The sequence below is a fragment of the Urocitellus parryii genome, chromosome 1 (genome assembly GCF_045843805.1).
Source record: "Urocitellus parryii isolate mUroPar1 chromosome 1, mUroPar1.hap1, whole genome shotgun sequence".
In the NCBI taxonomy this organism is placed as follows: domain Eukaryota; kingdom Metazoa; phylum Chordata; class Mammalia; order Rodentia; family Sciuridae; genus Urocitellus; species Urocitellus parryii.
In genome coordinates, this window is record NC_135531.1 from 171,189,282 (window position 1) to 171,195,281 (window position 6,000).

At 48.7% G+C, this 6,000-nt stretch overlaps 1 pseudogene; it reads right to left on the minus strand.

The window, feature by feature from the left end:
• The window catches only part of LOC144250021 (guided entry of tail-anchored proteins factor 1 pseudogene), a 142,535-nt pseudogene extending 137,658 nt beyond the window's left edge, over nucleotides 1-4,877 (minus strand).
• Between the last annotated feature and the right edge of the window lie 1,123 nt (nucleotides 4,878-6,000).

Genomic DNA, 6,000 nt, shown 5'->3' on the forward strand with positions numbered 1-6,000 from the left:
TGTGGTAGGCAAGACACAAAAACCATTTTTGAAGAGTATGATGGTTGGAATGTAGTTAGTTCAGTTATTATAGAAGAAAGTATGGAGAGTCCTCCAAAAACTAAAAATAGAGCTACCACATATCTTGAAATTCCACTATTGGGGGTATACAAAAAGGAATGAAATGAGCATGGCAAAGAAACACCTGCACTACCCTACTGATTGCAGCACTGTTCATAATAGCCAGGAAATGAAAACAACAGATGTGCCCATAAACTGACAAATGGATAAAGAAAATGTGATATATACAAAGAAATATTATTTGACCACAAAATTAAAAGAAGTCCTGTCATTCGCAACAACAGAGATAAACATGGAGGACATTAAGTTAAATAAAATAATCCAGGCACAGAAAAACAAATATTACCTGATTCCACTTATATGTGAATTCTACAAAAGTCAATCTCATAGATGTTGAGAGAATAGTTGTTACCAGAAGCTGGGAAGAGTGTAGAGGGTGGGAGGATGGAGAGAGATTGGTCAACCGGAACGCCATTACAGTTAGGATGAATAAGTTCTTGTGTTCTATGGCAGAGGCGGGTGAATACAGCATTGAATAACTGAAACTAGATACAAAGGAGGATATTTAAAATATTTACAATAAGAAATGATAGAAGTTGAGATAGATATTACCCAGGAATCAAAGTAATTACATTGTACATACTAATATGTACTTATGAGGTGTTAAACAATATAAATCTTTGAGAGAAGAAATATTGCCTGGGACCTCAGAATAAATGAGAAGAAAAGCCAGGCACTGTGGTGCACACCTGTAATGTCCATGAGTTTAGAGACTGAGATAGGAGGATGCCCTCTAGGGAAGAATACAGGTGATTTGGATAAGGCAGAGGGGAGTGAAGGGAGTGGAGGAGGGTAAGAGGGTAGGAACAATAGTGGAATGATTAGACATTATTAACCTTTATACATATATTATCACATGATCAGTGTGAATCTACATCATGTACAACCAAAAGAATGGGAAGTTATACTCCATTTATGTATGTCAAAATACATTTTATTCTCAATTATAACTCATATGAACAAATAAAACAATCAAGTATGCATCCCTTTTCTCCATTTATACCATCATCATTCTAAACCAAACCACTAGCCGGGGCTTGGAGGCCCTGGGATACGTCACAGAACTGCTATGGGAAACCAAAATTTACACATTTAGTTTCCTCATGAGAGCCCTCATTTGCATTTAGAGGTATTCTAAATAGCAAAAACTATGAAATGAACTTATACAAATATAATCAACACTCAGAAAGGTATTCTACATAATTGAAAATCAAAAGTGACAGGATTTCAAAGCATACACACACACACACACACACACACACACACACACACACACACACGTGTATACGTTGAGGTGTAGCCACAACCCCAGCCCAGGAATTCAGGGCTACATATTTTAATGGAAATATGTAACCTTGGTTGCATCTGCTACACATAAAATACTTCTAAGAAATGATACTCCTCATATATTCTCAATCCCACTGTGAAATCCCAAAAGTAAAAAAAGAATTAATTATAATAGTGCTGGTTAATGTTAATATTCTTAATTGCCTACTTTGATGCTAACTTGTGAAACCCCTAAGTAAAACCTCGTTATGACAAATGACCTTGTGGTAAAAATAAAAATTAACCCTAACTTTGCTACCAGCCTCTTTTATCAGATGGCGATCATAATAAATTCCCACCTATAGAACATGAACAGAGGCTCAAACATATCAAATGATGAAGTGAAAAAATAGAAAACTTTTTTTTACTAAAACTGGTTCTATGAACAAAAATATTGACATGAAATATGTGTGTTATTATAAAGACATGTACTTACAAAATGCATGTCTCAACAGAGCAAAATGTCACCAGAAGACAAATGCCTTAAAAACCTGACCATTTCAACTACAGTTTATCTCCCAGTTTAAGACAAAAACAACTGATAATTAAATTTCCATGAAGCTTTAGTAACACACACTGGACAAAATACACATCAAAGTATTTCAGAATGAATATACCCTTTGCACAGCAAAAAGGGAAATGCCAATGGATGAGTAATTGTACTTACTGGGAAATAGTGAACTAAAAAGCAAAATAAATGAGGACTTACAAAAATGGTTTCCATAAAAATGATTGATTTAAAATATGAAAGTCATTGATATATAAACAACGAATCATTACAAATCACCTAATTGTAATAAAATATAAGGTACAAGAAAAACACATAAATTATATGTACAGAATGTAGAGAATAGACTTATACTATAAACTTGCAATTAACTCTTTTGGGGGGACAAACAAAAGAAAACACTGGCAGATAAAGTTGAGAACACAGCTTTTAAAATCATACACGTATGCACAGCTTTAAAAATGATACATGTGTACTCAAATTAAACCAGGTGTTCCGCTTTCTCCCTTTAACATCCTCCCATTCAGGCTAGCCCCCAACCAAAGTTTCCCTTCACACTTACTCCCCCTACAAGGTCCCAATACTGAAGCCAGGTACCGGCCCTAAAACCTCCACCACACAAACTCAGCTGCCTCCTGGAGCACCCAGGAACAGCACCCAAGTGCCTCTGCCCCACTGCCCTGCAACCTCTGCCACACCCACTCAGCTCCTGCCAAGAGCACCCAGGAAGAGCACACTAACTCCTATGCCCCACTTCCCCACCTCAACAGGCCTTAGCACTAGTGCCTCCTCTAGGCACTCCCTCTCAGCAGGCACCCACTACCCCACCTAGCTGCCAGTCCCTCTGCACCTCTCCAGCCAGGGTTGCGCCCCCAGAGGCCTCACAACGTGTGTCTGCTCCAGTCATCACCTTGCAGCCACAGGCACTGAGTGCCCACTCCCCACACACTACCCCACCTAGCCTCTGGTCCCAGGACACCTCTCCTGCAACGGTCCAACCCCCACAGGCCTCAGAAAGAGGCCCCTTTCAAGGAACCACCTCAGAGGGGCCAGCACAGCATGCCCCCTCCACACACACAACACCACCCAGCTCTAACTCATCCAGCTCTAGTCCCCAATGCCTCTCCTGCCAGGGCTGTGCCACCCCCCCAGGCTTCCCTTCAAGCAACTGCCTCCCAGAGACAGGCACAGTGTGCCCCATCACCACACATTACCCACCGAACTCCTTCACCACCCAGCTCCGGTCCTGTAAAACCTCTCCTCCCAGGGCCATATGACACATGCCACTGGGGACACTGGAGTCCTCCCTACCTGAGACTGTCCTCATAAGTCCACAAAGACCAACAGGAGGTGGTGGTGAGGGCCATGCTGCCCCTGTGGGAGGCCCAACATCCTCACCCATGAATGAGAAAGGACGGCAAGGACACCTTCCCAGTGGGTGACATAGTCTAGGGGCAAGACTGGAGCAGCCAAGGCAGCCATCAGTAGAAAGGATCTCTGTGATTTGAAGGCCCCAGATTCTCTACAATCTGCAGTACACTTTTAGGCTGCCCAGAAATCCACTGTGCAGACGCAGTTTGGGATAAGTCCCTGCATGAATCAGTGAATGTGTGCAAACTGCATGCACATGTGTGTCGAGGGTGGGGCTATGTGCAAGGATGTTCCCAGGCCCTACCTCACAGTTATAGAAACAGTTCAGCCCTCCCAAGGTACTACCTCACCCAGCTCTGGTCCCCTAAGACCTCTCCAGCCAGGGTTGTGCCACTACAAGCCTCAGGACGACTGCCCCCTCCAGCTAACCCCTAGCAAGAACAGGCACAGTGCACCTCTCCCCACAAAAGTTCCTACCCCACCAAGCTCCACCCCATTCAGCTCTGGTCTCCCAATAACTCTCCAGCCAGGACTGCACCCCCACAGGCCTCAGCACAAGCACCCACTGTAGGCATTGCATTGCAGCGACAGGCACAGCAAGTACCCTCCCCATGTACTACCCCATCCAGTTCCTGGTGCCCTAACACCTCTCCAGTGAGGGCCTTGTTCCCACAGGCCTCAGCAAGAGCGCCCTCTCCAGGCATCTCCTCACAGGTACAAACACAGTGTGCCCCCTCCCCACCAACTACCTCACCCAGCTCCGTTCCCCTGAAGCCTCTTCAGCCAGGGCGGTGTCCCCAAAGGCCTCAGCATGAGCTTCCTCTCCAGGCACCACTTTACAGAAACAGTGTGCCCCCTCCTCACACACTACCACACCTAGCACCTACCCCATCCAGTCTGGTCCCCCAACACCTCTCCAGCCAGGGCCATACGCCACACATTGCTGAGGACACTGGAAGTCTCCCTACCTAGGCTCTGCTCCCAGGTTCAGCAGGAAGGATCTCAGGTACTTGAGGAACATGTTTCTCCACTGTCTACTGGCCACTTCTGGATGCCTGGAAACTCAGAGCACAGAAACAGTTTGCAATATGCCCGCCCAAGCTTGTGTGCTTCATGCACTCACCTGTGTGTTGAGGGTGGGGCTTTGCCCAGGAATGTTACCAAGTAATGCCTAGTGGCAACAGGCACAGTGCGCCTCCTCCCCAGACACTATGCCACCCAGCTCAGGTCCCTTAAGATCTCCAGCCAGGACCCTTCCCCCACAAGCCTCAGCATGGTCACCCCTTCAGTCACTGCCTCTTAGGGACAGCACAGGGCATCCCCTCCCCTGCACTATCCCACCCAGCTCCTACCCCACGGAGCTCATACCTCATCCACCTCCTACCCCTCCCATCTCCTACCCCACCCTGCTCCTGGTTCCCTAAGAACTATCCAGCAAGGTTCCTATCCCAAACAGGACTCAGCAGGGTCGGCGCATCCATGAACCTCCTTACAGGGAGAGAGAGACACTTTGCCTCTTCCCCATGCATTACTTACCCAGCTCTGATCCCATGACGCCGCTCCAGCCAGTGCTGCACCCCACAAACTGCTGGAAACACTGGTGCCGTCCCTACCTGAGGCTCTCCACTGGGATCCACAATGTCCAACAGGAGCACACTGGTGAGCACAAGGCTGCCTTTGTGGGAAGCCTCACATCCTCACTAGGAACTGCAAAGTGGAAAGCCGGAAGGGACTTCATCCTAGAGGGCGACAAAGCTTCCTGGCCAGGAGCAGAGTAGGCCAGGCAGCCTTCGGAAGGTAGGTCCTCAGCTAAGTGAAGACACGTGCTTCACCACCAACTGCCTGAAACGTCTAGGCCTCAGGAAGTAGTTTGCAGTGCGTCCGTGCGTGCTTGCGTCCGTGCGTGCTTGCGTCCGTGCGTGCTTGCGTCCGTGCGTGCTTGCGTCCGTGCTTGCTTGCGTCCGTGCGTGTTTGCGTCCGTGCGTGCGCCCGGGCGTGCCTACATTGGTGCTACTTACCCAGTGGGCTAGGGTGGTGTAACCCTGTGGGTGGCCACCCCCTTCCCTGTGCAGGTTCTCCACACTATAAAATGAAGTTTTTGTGGGCCCCTTCTGGTGTGGAGCCCCCTGATTGTGGTGTCCTGGCCCCTAGGTCCCCCTCTATGGGGAACAGAGTGGTGGGGTCCAAGCTGGGCTTGCAGGACACCTCTCCTCCCCTCAGGACCACCCGAGCCATCTCAGCACAGATGTCAGAGTCTGCTGGTCTCACCGGCCTTGCTGGGCAGAGGAAAGGTATGCCTGGATTGGGTGCAGGGGAGGCCGCCCTTTGGACCTGGGCTCTGGGCAGGTCCCTGCCCTCTCATGGCCAGCTCCAACCTCTGGTTGGAGTCAGAGCTGTTTCTGACCTCTGTGGTCATGGGGCCCATGCCCAGTGGGCTATGTTAAGAAGAGCCACAAAGTCACCTCTGCCCCCACAGCCCCAACCCCGCCTCAAGCCTGATGCCAGGCTGGACCCTGCCCAGCCCTGTCCTCAGCTCCCTCACCATCTGCCTGCAGCCCTGCCTGCCACCTGCTGCCCCTTAGCTGTGCTTGCCGTTCTCTGGCCACTTGCTGCCTCTTCTGTCCAGACCCGCTCCCTTCATTCTCATCCCTGGTCACAGGCTCTGCATCCTGCTG